This window comes from Diabrotica undecimpunctata, chromosome 5 (assembly GCF_040954645.1).
Source record: "Diabrotica undecimpunctata isolate CICGRU chromosome 5, icDiaUnde3, whole genome shotgun sequence".
Taxonomy (NCBI): domain Eukaryota; kingdom Metazoa; phylum Arthropoda; class Insecta; order Coleoptera; family Chrysomelidae; genus Diabrotica; species Diabrotica undecimpunctata.
In genome coordinates this window covers 41934498-41957089 of record NC_092807.1, presented here as the reverse complement: position 1 = coordinate 41957089, position 22592 = coordinate 41934498, and positions in this window count along the sequence as shown.

Genomic DNA, 22592 nt, shown 5'->3' with positions numbered 1-22592 from the left:
CATGCAAGTTTTTTAAGTTACCACTAGATAAGCGTACTTCAGTGTTTACCCATTTTTTACGATCATTTATAATACGTTTATTTTGCAATGGAAAATTAATGTTAAAATAATACGAAAAAATATCAACAAACACATTAAAAGCCAAATTAGTATCAAGTATACCATAAACAAGATTCCAATCTTCCAGCACAAGACTCGTAACAAAATTATCTATCCCACTCTCTGAAAAATATCGCTTTTGACAAGACATAGGCAATTTCGATATATCGATTTCAAGTTCGACTAAAACAGTTCTATGATCAGACACAGTGTTGTCAAGAATACATGATGTACCTAAATTAGAAAAATTTACAAAAATATTATCAATTGTTGTTATGCTGGCATTTGTTACTCTTGTAGGCCATTTGACAAGATTAGTATGTATGTTATAAGCAGATAAGCAATTAAGTAGTTTTGTTTGGTTATTGTTTGACGTTTTCATATCAATATTAAAGTCACCACAAATAATATAACATGCATTTGGCTTGTATAAATAATTTAAAAGACAGTCAAGATTATTTAAAAAAATATTTACATCTCCACACGGAGATCGGTAGCAATTCAATATGTAAAAGATATTATTGTTTTTATCCCTAATTAAAGAACAACAAAACTCTGAATGTTTATCAGAACAGAATTTTTTAACATTAATATTATGAGCGTTTACATTTCTCTTTACGAATATTCCTACACCACCTCCTCTTACTGAAGAGTTTCTACAATAACTACTACTCATAGTAAATCCATCAATGTATACATTATTAATAGAGTCAATGGTTTCCCATAATTCTGTTAGACATAAGATTTCTATATTTTTAAATGTATTAATATCCACAACAATGTCACATATTTTATGGTTATTTATACTTTGAACATTTAATAACATTAATTTAGGGTTAAACATTACCTCTGGAACCTCTGATTTTTCCGTAGGTACAAAAAATTGTTCACACATGCATTTTCAGGCCAGAGTGCTGGATCCATAGCTTTATTGAAATTATTTTGATATATTCGGACCTTAAATGATGAGTAAAGACTTGGGTAGCGAGACTCCATAGACTCGCAAAGCACTTCCGGAAAATGGGGTTTTAGAAGATTTTCCATTGCAGTCACATTGGTGCTAGGATCAATGCGATACACATGTAGATCCACATATTTTGGAACACCTTTGACAGATCCAGCACCAGTTCCAACAACTAACTGTCTTCTTCTTTTGTTTCTGTCTTGAACTTTCTGCCATGGAGCTTCGTCTTTTGTGGCTTCTTTCGTAAGATTTATTACAGATGACATAATACTTTCTTGGGCCTTTTGACACTCATTACTTCCTAAATCAACTGAAGCTGGAAGTGCTGCTTCCACAGTGGACGTGAATTGACTTTTACTACGACTACGACTACTATTATTAGCTACAGCATTTGAATTTTCAGGTGGTTTAAGTCCCCCGTTAGTAGGTTTGGCAACGTTGGACGTAGTCCGTTTATGTTCAATATTTTTATTTGAATTCGTTTTTAATAAAGAAATAATTAAATCTTGACGTTCATTACCTTTTACTAGCTCTGTATTTAACGATTTTAAGTAAGTAATCTCGATCTCGGCACACTTTAACTTGCACTGTAGTTGAGTGAGTTCTAACCTCAAATCACTATTGCACAGTTTCACATCGGAACAAGAAGATCCACTGGTCTCCAAAACATTTTTGACACTTTCACTAATTTTTATTCCTTCGGGAACCTTTTTGTGAATAAGTATTTCCAATAATTCTGATTTCTTAAGACGATCTAGTTCTTTGTATATTAATTCGTCAGTCGCCATCTTGATTCACGTATATTCATGATGTAAATTAAATACTCACAAATAATATGTAATATACTATTTAACACTTCACCACTTTTTCCCAAAATTAGTTCTGCAACCCCGTTTCTTCTATGGCAGTTGTATCTTCTTGTATTTATGTAGTCCCTTTAGGAGATTTTAAAGAGCTGTTAATAGATGCAAGGTTCAGATATTCCATAAATTTCAAATCATGTTCCTGTGTCCCGCTCAGTCATTTAAGCAGTCCTTCTTGTCTTCCTTGGACATTCACAATTATTGTTTGATACTTTGAATTATTTATGGAGTTTTTGGTAACTATTTTGGTACTTTGAATAATTTATTTATATGAATTCTTTCATTTTACTCCGATTAATCAAGCTTTTGTAAACGTTGAATTAATACAAGCTGGTTGTCTGTGTTTTTAATATTTTATTTTATATTGCTTATTTAAATGTTATCTAAATATTTAAATAACTATTCGACTCATTACCTTTTGATAAGCTATCGCGATTTGCAAGGCAAATCTCTAGTTCTAAAACGTTCCTTATACCACCATTCATTAATCCCATCCTGTTGGGCAATGTAGAGACCCGATCCGAACGATTAAACTATATAATATCCTTTACCTTTATCCTACAATATAAGACAGAGATAGACTCACAACTAATCCTACGAAGCTTTCAAATAATTTCTAACTAATCCACGGACAAGTTGCGGTTTTCTGAGTTAATGTTTCTAACAGCCACCTGATCGCTATCTATAAGGATTATTATAAAGTACAAATGGTAGCTATATATTTTAAATGCGCATATTTCTACAATATAAGCATTTGTTCTTTGCACTGTGGGTCACATAGATTAAACCGTTTCTTTTGGAAATTTTTAAATTCTAAAAATATAAAATAATATGTAATGGTAAGCACAAATAGAACCTAACCTAGAGCTAATTTTAATATGGATTCTTCACAATATTCATTACCAGAGTCAGGAAAATATGCAAAAGTGAAGGATTTATTCTAGTTTATTTTTGAAAAGGTTAATTTTATATTTTAATAGCAGCAATCAAATTTCGTACAAAAATAAAATCAGAAACGATTACATTGCATTACGTTAGACATCAGATAATTTATAACAAACAATATCACTTTTTTTTCTGAAAAATGGCTTTGGCGGAGCGAATTAGCCAGACTTCTTTTTGTTTGTTGTTAAAATCGACTGAATTTTGAATACTATTGATTGCAGATTTATAGTCAAAATTTTCTTGTTATCAGTTATCAATGTTAGTACTACATATACCTAATATTTTTATGGATACATAGATTTTGTTTTGATATATTTTTATTTTGTTTTTTTATTTTTTTTTTGCTTTTTATTTGTTTTTATTATAAGTAATAAATTAACAATCAGAATAAAACTGTATTCTATAGGTTAATGTGATTAGTTTAGGTCTTGTCCCTTGATTCTAGCGTAATGTAGTCCCCTCCAGTGAAAGAATCACGTGTCCATATTACTGGTCTATTGGCCAACGTCGCCTTTGTCTTCTGATAATTTAATGTTAAGGTAATGCGGAAATTAATAGATTGGAGTGTGTGTTTACTTTTTGAATGTATTGTGATTTCTTTTGCCGCATTACTAGTTTTACTGTTGAGATGTTGAAATCCTCTTATTTGGTTGGTTACGAAATAAAGTGCGTTGACAAATGCTCTTTGTCAGCGCAAATGCTTGAGACATAGCTCTATGCGATATGCACATATTGGTTTGATAACTGTTTTAAAAATTAAAATTTTATTTCTTAACAGATTAGTTTTTCCCAATTAACTAATTGATTTCTTCTGGTCTTAGTTATATTTGTTTTTTTTTGCTGATGTATTATTTTCCATACAGGGTTTGATCCAGGTGTTTGGTTCTTTTACCTGCATATCTCCTTATTGTTGATATATATGGGTGGTGATGTTTCTCGTCGTAAAATGAAGAATATGTGGGTTGACTTGCTTTCATTTATATTTATTTTCCATTGTTTCAATTGGTTTTCAAGCTGATACAAGTAGTTTTGGAGCTGTTGTCTAGCTATGTTGATGTGTTTATGCTTTGTGAGTGCCACTGACGTTTATAATAAATATAATAGAGGTGCCAGGACGCTGCGTTACGGGATTTTTGACTTAATGGGATGCATTTTTGATATCTCATTATTTATTTTTTTCAGCACTGTCGGTTTTCCAGGTATGATGTTAGTATTCGAAAGAATGGTGGTAACATTTGTTTAATTTTAACAAGAAGACCTTTAAACCAAACCTTATTAAAAGCTTGACTTAAATCTAGTGGTACCATTGGGCAGTATTCCTTGTCTTCTAATGGTGAGTTGATTTTATGGGTTATTCGGTTGCTGGGTTATGGGTTATCTCATTGCTGGATAGTTAAGTTTTCTCGTCGAAATCCAAACTGATAATTTGGTATTCAGTCTACGCCTGTAAGTCTGGATTTATTCGTTTTTTATTAAAAGTTTTTCTAATAATTTGGGGAAAGTTGATAAAAGACTGATAGAACGATAAGATTAGGCTTCACTTTACTAAGATCCTTTCCTAGTTTTGGGAATAAAAGTATTTCTGCAATTCTTAGATTTTTAGGCCAATAATTACACCTTAATATTGCATTAAATATATATGTTAAGATTACCATACCGTTTTTGGGCAATTATTGTAGCATTTTTGGTGTTATTAGGTCAATTTCTGTTGATTTTGTTATATTTAGTCTCCAGATTTCTTTTTTTACAAAAGATTACTACAAAAAGTACCATAAAAATGCCACCTCGCTCTCCTGATCTTGCACCTTTGGACTTTTTCGTATGGGAATATGTAAAGCAACAAATTTACCGACATGAGCTTGAACTTGCTGGAAATTTACACGAATTACATCAAAAAATCATTTAGGCCTTTGAAAGCATAACACCCGAAATGTTGTTGAAAACCCGAAGACAATTATACAATAGATTGGCTACTACTTGGCTAAACGTGGTGCACTTTTTAAAAATTTGCTTTAAAATAGTTTCAATTAAAGTTGTATAATTGTTATCTTTTAGGATAAATTGTTCTAATTTATGCCGTTAAGAACTTATTATGTTATTTTTTATGAATTAAGATTAAAGAAACTGTTGAGTTAATCTACGATATAAACCCCAAAAATATTTCCCCAAACCATAAAAAACTTTCTTTTGGCAAAAATGTACAGACAAGACTGCCCTTAGTGCTTACGGGTCTATCACAGACATGTGGTTACATGTTTTCTCTCGGACATACTAGTCTACATAATATGGTATCTCAGTTCGTTGCCTTGTATTAATGCCATATAGTCAGATAATTTTTTTCCATACCTCTATATAGATATATATATATATATATATATATATATATATATATATATATATATATATATATATATATATATATATATATATATCGCTTCGTTCGTTTATATTAACGACGGTCGACCCGGTTGACTTCAATATGTTCGTTATTTTTGTAACATACATTACAATCACTACATGTTTTAATAGTGATCGGAAAGTTGCTGTAAAAATAAGAAGTGTATTAATTTCATTTAATAAAAATCTTCCAAAAAAATAGCTTTGAAAATGTTTACCAATTCAACTTACTTGAATCAAAACAATATTTAATTAAACTTAATAGATTAAACTAAAAATAATCGAATTATTGTGGTTTTTTCTTTACGTGAAGAAAGCTTTTTATATTGTTCTGAAGCTATTTTTTTGTGGCATTTTAAATTAATTTATATTTAAATGGGAATAAGCCACAATTAAAGGTTAAAATACGTTTATTGACGTTTCAATTTCCACTTCGGAAATCGTTCTCAAAATACAAACATTAGTTTGTATTTTGAGAACGATTTCCGAAGTGGAAATTGAAACGTCAATAAACGTATTTTAACCTTTAATTGTGGCTTATTCCCATTTAAATATAAATTAAAGCTTTTTATGATAAAATGTACGAATGACACTAAACGCTGAATAAACGTCAAAATAAACGTCAAAATATTTTAAACCAATTGAGTACATCAGTCTACTATATAAATAAAATCAGTAATCTAAAATTATTTTGAAATAATAGACTACAAAAAAGGATTTGAAAAATTCTAAAATATTCGATATTTTTTGTCCATAAGTTTATTTTCTTTATAATAAAATATTCCATAGATAAGCAGTTTCTCAGCTCTAATTTTAAGAGAATATGTAATAAATTTATGGCTAGTGTATAATGTGTATTATAGAAAATAAAACAAGTGAGTGCAACATAGCAGAAGTGTAAATATTAGACATTAAGATAAGCTTTAAATAATTCTGTATTTAAAGAAGAGTAATGTTGGCACATTAGCGACACGCTACTAACAGAAACTATAAACATCGAATAGCCCTATACCCAATTTTCAATCAACAGTAAATCCATCGTATATAACCCATATAAGTATACACCTTTTCTGGCCATAGTGGTTGGTAGGCCCGATGCCATAACATATTTCATGGCATATAAGTAATAAATATTAGAGTCGCCTTCACCTGTGTAATGCGCACGTTTTATACGGTTCCTGTGGGACACCAAGGAGTAGCAGGGTGTGTAAGGACTTACGGGTATTACATTTATGTTTATTACTGTCAAGTTAAAGGCCACTTCGCGCATGGGTGTGACACCGAACAAACTACAAGGTAAAGTTAAAAAAAAGTAAATATCTTTTTATTACCATCATATTCATAAAGTATATTTTTAAGTATTTTACTAACTAGTTTTGCAATATCTCATCTAGCTGAAATGATTATTATATTCTGAATAATGAATGCTAGCTTGCTAAATGTTTAGTTATAGTTTTATGTCACATAACAACATTTTGATTTGAATATTTCAATTATATTCAGATTAAGGCTTCTTTTATAATGCTCTTTCTGAACGTTCAAAAATGAGAAAATTCTAATTTAATAAAAACATGTGGTTTATTATAATGTTGCATTTATTTTTATTACTCTCAGTAATTTCATCCTTACTAACATTAAATAACCTCTACTGAGCCCTGGCAGACGTAGTATGAATCGTATACATCTATATCTTTTACCATTTAGAATCATTTCAATATCTATTTTATTATGGTTGGGACTGTTCATCATACACCCTATAATATTTGTTATCTATTTTCAGTATTTCCTACTAACTGCATATAAATCTAGTAAAAAAACTTATAGTTTGTTCATTTATTTTTTAAATAAAATACGCTGCTCATGACGTACATGCATGTATTTTATACCAAATTAAAGCCAATTTTATTCTTAATATCGATGGCTTGAAGCACACTTATTGTATGTCCATGAATGTACTTTTTGAGTAAATCGATTTTGAATGTTTAAGCTCTTGTAGCATTGTGTTACATTCAACTTAACAGTTTCATTATTCACGTTTAACTTTGTGTTCATAATAATAATAGAGGTGGTCAGAGCTTCAAAGTCAAACATGTCCTCATAGATTCGATCATATGTTTTGTATGGCTCTGGTTTTATTCTCGCCATTTCAATAAGGAGAGCCCATTCTCGTGTAGAATAAACTGATTTGTGTTTTTTAGCCCTCTCGATAGTGGCATGAATTGAATTTACTTCTAAATATTAGTGGCCACTTTCCATGAATTTTAAATCAATCGTATCTATATGTTGTATTGTATTTACCGCATATAACATGGCTGCTGCCATGTTTTTGTTGCGATTCTGGCTGCCGCAAGTATCGGAAAATGTGCTTACATGTTTGACAGTACAAGGATGTTTTGAAATGTACTTTAACAAACAGGATGCAATTTCAGACTATCCTTTTCCTTCATTTGATTCGTCCCAAATGTAACAATGTCCTACGCTATTACAATAATCAATTATTGTAAAGCTGTAGACAGAAAGTTTGCGTCTGTAGTAGATTTGAGCATCACCAGTATACGGCACAGATAAAACTGCCTGCAAGTTAAATGAAATAAATCAAAGTTCCCTTTCTCACATTTCTGGTTCAAGTGGAGGGGTCTGCAATCCTCTTTCGTTTTCTTGTTAAACCTAGATTAATTTCTTGAGTTGAAGAATATTGAAGATCGGTGGATAAGCTGGATGGAATGGCATCATTATTCGAGTCTGTATTTAAAAAACTTCCACAGTTTTTATCAGGTACCACTGTATTGTTAGACAGTTCTGGATTAAAATTCTCTCGGACAACTTCTCCTATATTACTATTTTCATCACTAGACAGCTCTGAAAAATTTGGTACGTATGATTAACCAGAATCATAAAAATCACTATGTTGGATTGAGCCATCTTCCATTCCCCTGGTCGGTTTGAAAGAGTCATGGATTTGACTTTCTCTGGCCGGAAAATGTAAGTTATCCGATGAGGTAGATGAAATCACGTCATTCTTTGATTCTGTAGTACAAATACTCTCACCTAGTCTAGCAGATGTAATAATATCATCATTACTTTATATTACTGGATTTAAAGTCTGGTAGACAGCATTTTCCATATTTATATTTTCTTCAATCCAAGTACCAAGCTCAGGATTGGGTTCGTCAGCTGAAACAAGAAAAAAATGTATTTAGACAACGAATATTAGGTATATTAGTTTAAAAGTTTTGGTTGATTTTTAACACTGTGTTCATTGCTGGACATACGCCTTCCTATTTTTATCCTCCCTGCTATCTGCCCTCCTGCTCCCGGTTCTTGTAATACATTATTAATAATACAAACAATAATTATTATTAAACATAATATGAAGACTTTATGAAAAGAATGTACAATGTTCACTTAACATAAATTTGAAGTAGTTTTTATAGTTTAGAACTTAATATTTTACAAAAACGTGACTATGTACGTTCTTTCCCTGACGGTTTCATATTATATTAACTAATAACTATAAATTAACAAGGACTAACTCGTCTCTAATCAAACATTACACTGACAACTGCTGCGTTTAATTGAATTATAATTACGTACGTAAATTTATAAAAATAGTTTAACCCTCCGAATCTGATATCATCTCAAAAAGCCATAGACAGCCTAGCCCCGAATAATTTGTATTTAAAAAAACATACAATTTTAAACTTTAGAAATCTCTACTTGCACTACTTGGCTGCTATCACAAAACTTCTCAAACTTTCTTTCACTACTCATTTTACTCACCAGCAAAAACAGCAATATTTATTTTTCTTTTATAATTTTACAAAAAAAACCAAAACAATTTTCCTCTTTCAAATTTCGTACTGAATTCCTGTTTCTTTTTTTAATCCAAACTCGTTTTTCTCTCCTACCCATTTCTTAAAATCTCTTTCTTGATTAATCACAATACTCCAAAAAACTACGTATCTTACCACTAGTTTTTTGCTGTCGTTATTTTATTCTATTATAATACATGTAACAATATTATTTGCTTATAAGGAGGATTAAAAAGGGGGACTGAACCATTACTCCATTTATCACCTGATTGTATGTAAGTCTAATTTGCCTCAGCGCGATGGAATTCGAGATCATACACCTTACCGCAACTTCTGCTACTGACTTAACAATCAGCTTGTAAACAAAAGTGAGCTCAATAACCTTTCTACCAAAATTTCACACCTCTGCCATTTTACAGGGACTAAAAGAAATGTTTAGAAACAACAGACTTAACGAACTGCACATACAAGGGTAAAAAAACACTAATAATATTAAAAACTTGATTCTTGAGTAAGCTACACGAAATAACACAAAACAACCAGTTCGTGTTCTCACAACTAAATGAAAGTGCTCCTAGACAACTAAGCAACACCTCCTGATCATGAGTATTGTACTTGTGGTCATTCAGATACAAGAAAGGAAACACAAAACACAGTCTGCTACTGTGAATAAACTTGTTCGGATTCTCTCAAATAAATTCGACTCATGAAATGATCCTACTTCTCGTTCAAAATCTCCAACTAACCTTTCGTATACTAAACACCGTCGTAGATAGGCTTAGAAGTACAAAAAATAAACACTCTTCAGCTCCAACAAAAATCACTTATATACTACACATTTAAGGTCGTGGCATATTATCGTGCACGTTGCGTTTCCAGCACATAGCGTTTAGTTTCCGAAAAATATAATTTAAATGGTTTTAAATATGAACAACGCACACTGTCCGGAACATAGGTCGTAACCGGTTGGTAAGGATAATGTGCATTAGATGTCCGTCGTTCTTCCCTTGTTGTTTATTTAGGAACTTGTTTGATTTTGATACAGAGTATTTAAAAAAATAATTTTCGAGGCTATTTTGTCATTTATGCATGTGTTTTTTTGCTTTATGACAATTAATCACGGAAGTGATAAACAATTAGGACTTTTGTACGGAAGTGATACCTCTTCTTTTTAAAAATACTTTTTGGTTTGATATGTATGATTTCGATAAATGTAGTATTTTGTTTTTTAACTGAAGGTGAAATTAAATTTAAAACATATTTAAACTGAATCCTATTCATTCTAAAATAATTGTTAAACCTATTAATTATTATTAAATTCGTATTAAAAACAGCCTCGAAAATTATTTTTTTCAAATACTCTGTATCAAAATCAAACTAAGACCTGAATAAACAAAATTAAAAAATCAGGTTATTCTGTAGAACCTGTCAAATTTATTAACAATAAATGCAAAAACTTGCAAAAGTTTCGGAAAGGTGGATGATCTGGGATTCCATTGCGCTGAGTCAAGTCAGACTTACTATCAGGTGATAAATGAAGTAATGGTTCAGTCCCCCTTTTTAAGCCTCCCTATAAGCAAATAATATTGTTACACGTATAATAGAATGAAATAATGACAGACAAAAATAGGAAGGAGGGATAAGACACGTAGTTCTTAGAATATTGTGATTGATCAAGGAAGAGATTTTAAGGAATGGCTAGAAGAGAAAATCGAGTTTAGATTTAAAAAAAAGAAATAGGAATTCAGTACGAGATTTGAAAGAGAAAAAGTTTTTTTGCAAAATTATAAAAGAAAAATAAATATTGTTGTTTTTTGCTGGTGAGTAAAATGAGTAGTGAAAGAAAGTTTGAAAAGTTTTGGGGTAGCAGCCAAGCAGTGCCAGTAGAGATTTCTAAAGTTCAAAATTGTAAGTTTTTTAAATACAAATTATTTGGTGCTAGGCTGTCCATGTCTTTTTGATATGATACCAGATTCGGAGGATTATAAGCAGCAGCAGATAGGCAATTTCGATAAGAAATAGTTTTCTTCGGGCAAGATTAACTTAGTAGGACAGTAGCTGAACCAGTAGGGGATGGAATCATGAAAGAAGTTTTAAATTATAAATTAAGTTTTTGATAATTTTTAAGAGAGACTTATAAGGAGTTTAGAGTAGATTAAAATATTTGAGCGGTGATTAAATAAAAACACTTTTTCTTATTAATTCCTATAGATTAAGATCCCACTGCAGGATCACAACATTTATAACGTAGTTAGTCAAAGTCACATTTTTACATACATCTAAAATTAGGAGAATACTTTGCTAATAGGTTAACGGTCAAAAATGGCCGCAAATGTTTTGAAAATCAATTAATAGTGATTAATGTTTGACAAATATTTTATTTCGTTCATTTATATTATATATATATATATATATATATATATATATATATATATATATATATATATATATATATATATATGCTTTTTATATTACGTTTGATCCTTTAACAACAAACGAAACAAAATGAATGTATGTTGTCGTTTTTTGCTGATACACTCTTAGGTCAACTTGTTCTATCTAAAATTTATGTCTACGGCATCCAAAGTAAAAAGGTAATATAGGTAAAAGAACTGACGTCCACCACAGTAGAGTAGAAAAGAAAGTAATAAAAAGTGACATGGAATTTAATTTGCGGCTACTTTTTGTACATCTTTCGTCGTTACAGGGAACATTTGAGTTGACATTTACTTCCACAACTTCTTAAAACGAACAAAGAACGAAAATATCGGTTGTATAAATTCGAGCAGACAATTGTTTAATATTATATACGCGTATATTAATACATTTACTTTATTTTGTTATGAAAACTATATTTTGTTTATTTAGATGTTTAGGAATAACCCCGCATCTACTATGTTAAGAGTTATTATCGAGAGTGGCATTAAAATTTAATACATTATATAATTTAGTTGAATCAAAATTACATAAAGTAGTCTATTAGGTTTAGTAAATATTCGAAATAAAGTACGTCAAACTACTAGTATCGAAATATGAGCAATAATTAATTAACTGAAGGAGAAGTCTTTTACAGTAAGGCGTTTACAGAAAAATGTAAGCGGGTGCGGGGCAATAGGTACTTTGATTGCATTTGTAGTATATTGGCCAAATTGCACTGGACGTGATGCTGATAGAAAAGTCAATAAAGCATCAAATTTCTGAAAAAATTTTATTATTAACAATTATCCTAAAACCATGGCATATCCATGGGTAATATGTCCCGAAAGCCAATAAAGCCTTCATTACATGGATAAGTACAATTTCAGGAAACATCATAACAGGTTAGATCTTTAAAATCCCACGGGTATTAGTATGCGTGTAAGAATAGCGTGTAAGTATATAGCGTCATTTTTAAAAATAATTTATAGCAATCTACATGGTTCCACCCCACCCCTAACAATTCTTTCCATCCATAAAATATAAAACGCCTCTAATTGTTAAACAACAAATAGCAACAGAACGTAAATTAAGCAACAGATGCAAACACAAAAAATTAACAATGCTTGCAAAAAACTAAAGAAGCTGCTACTTACATAAAAAATGAATCCATAAATAAATACTTAAGTGAAGTGACAGCTGCAAAAAACAAAGATTATTCCTTGTGGACAGCTACAAACAAAATCGAAGGATCTCAACAGCATATCCTCCCAATTCAAAAACCAAGTGGTGGATGGACAATAACTGAGACCGAAAAATCCGAAACATTTGCGGATAGTCTTAATGAAGTACCACGATTAAACTCCACGATTCTAAAAACCTATGGAACGAAAACAAAAAATGTAGGATTAAATTCAATCACTTTATCAAATGAACTTACCACTTAGGAGTAAGTGCATTACAAAATTTATTCTCTAATAAATTATAGCCATAAAACCACTCCAGTAAATAATCAAAGCAGCACTAAGGTTTAATCAAAATAATTAAACTCATATAGGACAATAAGTCTGTTATCGATTCTCTCAAAACTTCTAGAGAAAGTTATACTTAGGGAACTGATGAAGAAAATTAATTATAAAGGAAAATGTATACCTGAGGATCAATTTGGTTTCCAAAACAAACATGGCGCCGTAGAACAGATTTATCGCATGATAAAAAAAATCATCAATTAACTAAAAGGTAAAAGATACTATGCTGCAGCCTTTCTAGTCATAAGTAAGACATTTGATAAATTGTGACATGTAAGCCTTACTTTACAAAATAAAACAAAACTTACGATACCCCTCATATGGAATGCTCAAATCTAATCTGGGTATGCGAAACTTCCGAGTCAAAATAAACGCAACCTCTATTAAATTTTTCCCATCTCTGTAAGAGTACCACAAGGAACTATACTCTGGCTAACCTTGTTCTTGCTATTTACTGCCGATCTACCTGTAACCAAACCAATACAGTTGCAACCTATGCTATCACACTGTTATTCTGACATCACATACCAAGCCTAAAGCTGTCTGTAGAGACTTACAAATTGCTCTCAACAAAATTTAAAACTAATTACACATTTGGCAAAATGTGAAAGCAAATGCCCGTAAATATCGTTGCCTTGGGTGCCAACTAGTCTAAGCCACAAAATAAGAATGTCGAGAAATTTGCGATTAAAATTATTTCGTGTTTAAAAACGATTTCTTTTCCTTTGTTTGATGGATTACACTCAGATAATCAAACTTATATTTCATCATTTTTGAAAGTATAGTTTTTTTGCGTCAATTAAGATTAAAGTTCTTCGGCGCAGTTGAGTTTTAAGACACTGAAAAGTTTCGTGACTTAGTTTTATTTTAAAATAAATGTTTTCAGGATCAGTTTTTCGATATTGGAGTCATTTGACATTGAGCCAGTTCATTTGTTTTTCCGTTTTCGGCTTTATTTTTATTTGTTATTGTTTTATTGCTATAGGATTTAAAATCAATAAAATTAGCGTGACTTAATTCCACTACTTCGTAATAAGGTTTTTTTTACTTTTGCTGTACGTGTAACGGTGTACCACCCCTCAGGAGTGAATATGTTATCTAGTTTTTGACCCCTTGCTTCTATGGAAGAGTGAACACTGTCACATTTCATTTCAGAGTGACCAGACTCCATAAACTTTTGGTTTATGATTTCAATTATTTTAAAGCTTTTAAAAACATGGATAAAATTATGGAGTTCCCATTTTGGCCAGATGCAGCCATCAGAATAGAAAGTTATTTGTTTCATTGAGTTCAGACAGCAATGTCCACAAACACGATGAAGTTTTTAAAGCTTCTTTGGTATATTTTTCTTTATGCCACATATAATTAGTTGCTTGTGAAGTTATTAAGTCATAAAGTGTAAAATTGTAGCTTTTCAACTGCCCAGCTTGTAAGCTCGGTGGTAAAAGAATTTTCTTCATGTCCATCGTATAGCAAGAGACAGCCACTTTAGCTTTTTCTTCATCTTGGGTTTTGTGGCCTCTCGTTTCCTGGTTCCATTGCAGATGTAAATCATATTCGTTGATGATTATTTCTCTTTCATTTCGTTTTATATTTTTTACTTAAGTGCAATAATCGCACTGATCCTTTTTTGGCCTATGAAAACCGTAATTAAACTCAAAAACAAATATGTGTTTATAATAACTTACCTTTTCTGGTTCAATTTGCCTTTCATTGCAATATAGGACGTAGACGGAATATAATTTTTTTTTACTTACACCCGATGGTAGATACTTTCTTCTTGTGTTGGTTCTACAATAATGCGATGAAACAACCGGAAGTGATTTTATAAGTTTCCTAATGATATTGTTTACATGTTCGGCTTGTTTATTAGGTGGCTCTTTTTGACCTCGTTTATCTGCTTCCATGGTTCCAGCAGACGTTTGTTTTGATAGTGCAGTCCTTATTTTTTGATCGAAATATTCAAAGTAGCCAATAAAAATTGTTTACACACCTGTATTTTAGTCTCATCGCAAACTAATGTGTATATAAGTGAATTGTTTCGTTTTGATTTATTAGATCCTTGATATCGTCTTTTCACATGAGCTTTTTTAACACACTTTGCTAGAAAACTCCGTCTCAGCTGATCAGATTCTAGTAATAAATATTGCGAAAGAACTGCAAGTCGTTTTTGTCTTGTTATTTTTTCGTTGCATTTATAATAACAAATTTCTCTTCAATTTTTTTGGGTTTGCTGTGCGTTTTCTTATTAATGATGAATCTACTGAATATTCGTTATTTAATTGAGTTAAAGTAGGGGTATTATGTATTCCCGATTTTTAAGAAAAAAGATTATTATGGTCTTCATAGAAAGCTTCTTGAAAGCCTGACAAAATAAATTAAATTAAGCTAATTTTTTAATTTACGATAATTTACATTTTTGTTTTCATAATTCACACTACGAAAAAAGAAACGTTAATTATCAGTTTATGTAAATATTAAAAGTCAAGGTTTAATTTCGTTTTATCAAATTAATAAATATCATTGTTATAGTAAACGTGTGTTTAGAAACTTAAAAGTCGTGTATATAAAAATATTACCATGGTATATAAGCAATATTATGTACATATGAATGTAATAGATATTTGGATATTTGTATGGGAGATTGTACCTACTATTCGTTAGTTAAGTTGACAGAAGTAACGGTGAACATATGGAATTGTTTTAAAATTAACTTAAAAATAACTACAATAGGTAAGATGCAGAGTGTTGTCTACACCTGGTTAAAAGTCAATAAGCGTTGCATGTATGTGGACGAGGCGAAAGAGATAATTCCATCTTCTATCTTCTCACCTACAAACAACATTGCATAAAAACGAGAGGGAAAGTAACAACTAGGAATAGCATACTCAGAAAGCTAACGGAAAGTAAATTGGGTGCACGTCCTGGAGTTTTAAGAACAACGGCACAGGCACTGTGTTTCTCAACTGCTGGATATGCGTGCCCCGTATAAGGCAGATCTGCCCACACCAAACAAGTTGGTAATGCGCTAAATGAGATATGCAGCTCACGCAACGCCATATGCGGCAACGCCACTCTCAAATCTATATAAAGCAGCGGGTTTTGCAGAATCCTCAACACGCAGAGGCGTTGCAGAACACATAGAGAAAATTAAACAGATCGCGGACGTGGCATGCCCTATACAAAGTTCGAACACCACGAAAGCGACTAAAATTCAGGATCTTTTTAACCGTGCAGGATGAACCGCTAGGGTATTTTCCTCTTCCCCAGGTTCAATGGACCGGCCAGTCCCTAGACTTTAAAACGTGGAAAACTATGAATAAAATAAGAACGGGGGTCACTCCAGTAAAATCAAACATGGCAAAATGGGGAAAAATAGACCAAGATAATGTGAACTGTGACTGTGGAGAAACACAGAATATAAAACATATTTTTACATGCAGAAATTGTACCCTCGAAGATTTGTGACTCGCCAACAAAGATGGAACCGACGTAGCCCGATAGTGGGCCGAAATTCTATGAATGACATGTACGGACACGATAAGGTAAAGAAAAGTTATACTGACCCTCCACTTCACTTTTGGAATTATGCCGTTGATTGCTTTTTATTTTTTAGATGTGAAAACTACTCCTAATAGAAAAAAATCGTGTAATTGTAAATTTAAGCAGGTAATTGATTTAAATCATTTTTTATTAAAGTCAATAACAAGTAACATAAAGTGATTGTCAATTAACATTAAACAAAATTATTACAGATTTTATCACAGTCTAACTCCTAAATCTCACCCTCTTAAATAGTTACAAATAAAACAATCTCATTCAGTACCTTATCTCCATTGAAATTTCCCCTTGTAAATTTTGATTTGGGTTATACTTACCCTCCACTTCTAAATTAGACTTGTTAGTTGGTCGCTTTTTATTTTTTAGCGGTGAAAACCACCACAATTTGGAATAAGTTTATATAGTATTTATATATATATATATATATATATATATATATATATATATATATATATATAATTTAATTTTTTACCACAAAATTTCTACCATTATAATACCTCTGTTATGAAGAAATTCGAATAATTTTATTATTTTTTTGATCAAAATGTTATGAATTTATTTTATTTCAAACTTAAAAACAACCCTTATTGGTTTTTAAGGATAGGTAAAAGTATGTCTATGCCTTAATAGCACATTATGTGTATCTTATAATGCTCCAGTATACGCGTATTACGATCGTTTACATTATTTTTTTTTAAACCCTCATTTTTCAAAGGGTTGTAGTTGAAAAAGCTTGAACGCGTCACTAATCACGAGTGTATTTAAAATTGGTGCAGCTATATGTTAACCAATTTTTGTGTTACAAAAAACAAAATCAACAAAATCTTCAGAAAAGCAAAATCTTTATTTTTTTAGTCTTCGGGATTTTTCGTATCACTAATACTTTTTAAGTAAGTTATTTAAAAAAAAAATGAAAATGAACAAAAACATTTTTAATTTAAAACCAAATTTTTATTTGGGGTGCTAATTAGGGGATGATTTTCACGATTTTTTTACCAACCAATAAGGGACCAACTTTATATTTACCGTAACTTGCGTAGTTTTGACGTTATAAACTTTTTTTAAAGACAAAAATAAAGCTTTCTTTAAATACTTTTAGAAGTTTTTGATAAGTTTTTTTTTTTTGAAAAGTGCTTCATTATTTGGTTATGTCGCGTGGAAATATTTGATTTGGAATGTGACATATAACCTACTCTTTATGAGCTACAATAATGCGTCTACGGGGTCTAGAGACTTCATAAATATACCATTTTTTTAAGCTACATTTTTGCTAAGTACATTTTTTTTTTTGATAAAATATATACTTTTTAAGTTATTTGTAAAAAACCGTTTGAAAACGTCTGTTTTATTTTAAAAAATTAATATTTTCACTCGCAAATAACTTGAAAAGTCTTGACTTAGTGAAAAAACTCTACACTACATACCAAAAGTTACTTATAATTAGTCAATTTATCACCCCCAGAATGCGATTTTCTAAATTATTAAAAAATGTTTATAAACAAAAAATTTATTGCAAATTAAATTAAAATGTGACTTATATGCAGTTACTACATTTGGGAAAGATGGGCGCATTCGGTCAAGTAGTTTTTAAATAATTATATTTGTTTATCCCATTTGAGAGAACAAAAGTAATTTTCAAATCGCTGTACACGTAGTTTGTCAATACTGGATTGGTCTGACTCTCTTTATAAGATCTCAAATTTTTGTTTTTTAAAACCTGTAATAATTTTTAACTGTTTACTTACCAGTAATTGATGCAGAATGAAGTACCATTACCATTATATTAGTAATATCCCTAACTTATGCCGCGCAGTATATTTATGCAATCGCCAAAATATTTTTTTTCCATAGCTTATGTTAAAGTGTTGCTATAACAACTGTTTTGAGTAGATAAAGTATCACTTTAACCGCAAGGGTAGATAAAGTGACACTTTAAGAGCAAGAGTAGATAAAATGTTTTAACTGTTTTTTATTCAATAAAATTTACAAATTCAAAGACATTAAGGATTAAAAACAACTGAAATTTTACAATTAACATTATTAGAAATATCTATTTTTGGAGCATCATAAACTTGTACTCGTTTGCTTAAACACTTGATTCGAGGTACTGGATTGATTTTCTGGTCCGCCAAGTATACACTTGAATACAGCAATCTTATTACTTATTGACTCTTCAATGTAAGATTCTGCAACAGATGACGATTTCCATCCACAATTTGCGAACATAGTAGCTGAAGAACGACGGAAACAATGCCCCGTATACATTTCTGAAAAAAACTTACTGTGAGGTACGTTTTTGGGGCGCAAGGCAATATACTTTCTCACAATTTCCAAGAAACACAGTCCACTTTTCTGGTCAGTAATACAAAACGACCTTTCCTGCTTGGTTTTAGTATCAGATAATGAAACGATTATCACCGATTTTCTGTCGTCCACGTTAAACACTTCTAACTTGTACAATTTATCGGACCTAGTCGCTCCATGCACACCAAAAATAGCAATAGCCTTCATCAACAAATAGACGTCATCAGGAGCTTCTGTCAGAAATTTAATAATGTCATTTGACTTCAGGATTTTGGACTTTTTAGCTTTGTATCCTCCACTCAGGTTTTTTAGAAAGGTGGTTAACTTGCTGAATTTAGAAATGTCAAAATTTTCATTCACCAACAACGTACGCTTCAGCATCGAATAATACGACTATAATGACGATGGCATCGCTTTCTTTGACTTTTCAGAAAAATACGCCAGAAGTATTTTTTCACTCACGACATTAATATTCTTAATGCTTTTCCACTTTTTAAAAGACTGGTATTCTTTCTCATACATCATCCTAGATTTTTGTGGCAACAATAAACTTTCTGCTTCCAACGCTGCATTTTCTACATCTGATGGCAGGTTTTCCTTTTCTTGTGTCAATTCTTTTTCGTTCATTTCGTATTTATTCACTTTGTACACAAAACGCAACAATATTCTCTGCAAAAACTAAAACGTAACATTTGTTTGACATTTGTTGACAGAGTAATTCATATCCCTAGCAACGGAGCAACTATTTCAAATTTTCTTTGAAATTCTATTTTTCACCTGAACTTGAAGTCTTGCTATAGAAAAATAATGTTATATTGCATACGACGATAAAATCGCATTATCTTCTTGAGCATAATTAGCGTCTCGACCGACGTCTCGACGCTAAAAAACGCTCTCGAAGATAAAGTACAATTTTATCGTCTTGTACAATAAATAACTATTATTTCGTATACATTAATGATCATTCATATTTAAATTTGTGTAAGCGAATTACAAGTTCGTGGCTTCTCCTTTTATTCTTTTCATGATTAACAACGACTACGGTTTTAACTGCTTTTACTAGATCGATGCTATGATATTCTTTTACATACGTTTTTTAAACTATGGTATTTGTCAAATCATGTTTTATTCTGTGCTATAAAAATGCAATTTTTATATCAAATATTTTCCAGAATATATTTGGTCACTGAGAATTGAAAATCTGTATGCATATTTTCTCGTCCATATTCAATTCCCACGCTGCAGAAATCTTTTATTCAATAGAACGAAAGACACTTCAATAACTTCGAATTACTAAATTCCCAAAGTAGGTGTGTTACTTTCTTTAGATTTTGTTAGCTATGTTTTACATATTAATTTTTTTATTAAAACTTTTTGTGTGTTTTCAGAGAATTATAAAGGAAAAACTCAATACATAATTCAACTTATCAAATGGCTTAGCTACCAAAAGTTAAATTGTGTGTGTGGACAGGTTTGACTTCGAACTACTTTCATTAGCCACAGATCATCTATTGAAATATTACTGACTTAAAATTAAATATATTGTAATAATATTATTATTGTAATAATATTTTGTAATAATATTTTACATAGGGCCTGCGTAGCGCAAGCGATAGGATGCTTGCCTCGCAAGCCGGTGGTCCGGAGTTTGAATCCTACCGCCGGCAAGAACATCTAGACATTCTAAAAATGTCTATAGGCCCCAGGTCGACTCAGCCTGAATAAAAATGAGTACCTTGGGTAAAACCAGGGGTAATAATAGACGGTTGAAGCGTAGCACTGGCCATGTTACCTTCCTTGTATACCGTAGGCCCTAGATATAGCAGACTACCCTGCTATACTCCCAAAGCCGCGACAGCGGTATAAAACGGGAGACTATTATTATTATTATATTTTACATAGGACTTTTAAATAGTTTGTACTTGTACGTGTATTTTAGTGACTACCAAATTTTTGTTAAATCTTTATTTTTTACTGAGAAATTTAACTAAGAGATCATACAGTGATTTGTTGAATAAGGCAATTAAACATGATATATTAACTGGACCCGCAATGTATGATTGTACAATTTCGATAATAACTCTTTGGAAGATCCCATGTGTTTGGTTTATTCGATAAATATATGGTTAATGTCTCCCATTGAGGTTTCTATTCTTCGTTAGGAGAATAGAAACCTATTAGAAGACGTATCAGTATTAAATCAGTTTGACCTAGGAAGCGATCATAGACTAATAAGAACAAAACTAATAATTAACAAAAAACTAGAAAGAAAAAGAATACATGAAAAAAGATACAAATGGACATCTGAAGAAATCAAAAATAGTAAATTTAATAAAAAGATAGCGCATGCATTAAATCAAGTTAGCATGCAGCAGATAAACTCCAATGATATTAATGATTTGAATAACCTTATTATCGAAACAGTGAATAAAAGCCTTCTGCAACTGAAAAAACCAAAAACAACATACAATGAATTAGACAAAGAAATATTACAACAAATAAAAAGAAGAAAGATCTTAAATAAATCTAACAAAAGGGGAACCGACGAATATAGAGAACTTAATAGGCAGATTAGAAAAGGAATCAGACAACAAAAAAGAAAAGAAAACGAAAAATTAATAACAACAACTATTGAAAAAAATAAGAGTATGAAATGCCTCAGACCGACACTAGGACGACGTCAGATGATATCATCATCATCAGTGGTGCTACAGCTCTAGTTGAGCCTTGACCTTCCCCAGTCTATTTCGCCAGTCGTTTCTGTTCATCGCCAACCGTTACCAATTTGCCGCGCCGATTTTCCTTGCGTCCTCGTCCACACCGTCCCTCCATCTCAGTCGTGGTCTGCCTCTACTCCTATTTCCCACTGGGACCGATAATAGAGTTCGTCTGCGTGGGTAATTTTCATTTGCTCTTGACACATGTCCAGCCCATCTAAGCCTACCTATTTTTATGAAGGATATTACATCTCTACCATTTACTATTTTTTTTATACTTCTCGTATAATTCGAAATTATATCGCCTTCTCCCATTACCAATACCATTCTCACAGAATGCGCCCATTATTCTTCTTAGTATCTTCCTTTCGAAGACGAGCAGAAGATTTGCGTCTGTTTTGGAGATGGTACATGTTTCTGACCCATATGTCAGCACTGGTAGGATGAGTGTTCTATATATTATTAGTTTGGTTTTCTGGCTTAAATTTCTGTTTTTTAGCTGCTTGCTTAGTCCAAAATAACATTTGTTTGCTAGCAGTACCCTCCGTTTTACTTCTTCAGATGTGTCATTATCGTTTGTTATGAGAGAACCCAAATATGTAAACTTATTTACTACCTCAAAATTATATTGGTCTATATTGAAGTTTTCTTCGGCGTTTCTAGCTCTATCTCTGTTATTTGGAATAGATGCTAACATTTTGGTTTTTTCCTCGTTTATTTTAAGGCCCATATTTTGTGCGGCTGTCAAGAAGGTGGAAGTCATCTCTTTAAGTCCTCGTGTAGTACGTGCGATCAAATCCAGATCGTCAGCGTAAGCCCTAATCTGCGTTGATTTATTAAAGATTGTTCCCCTATTGTGTAACTCGGCATCTCTTATAGTCTTTTCTAACGCTATATTAAAGAGAAGGCACGCCAGCGCGTCTCCCTGCCTTAACCCTGCATATGTTTCAAACGCTTGTGACATATCGCCTTGTATTTGCACTCTG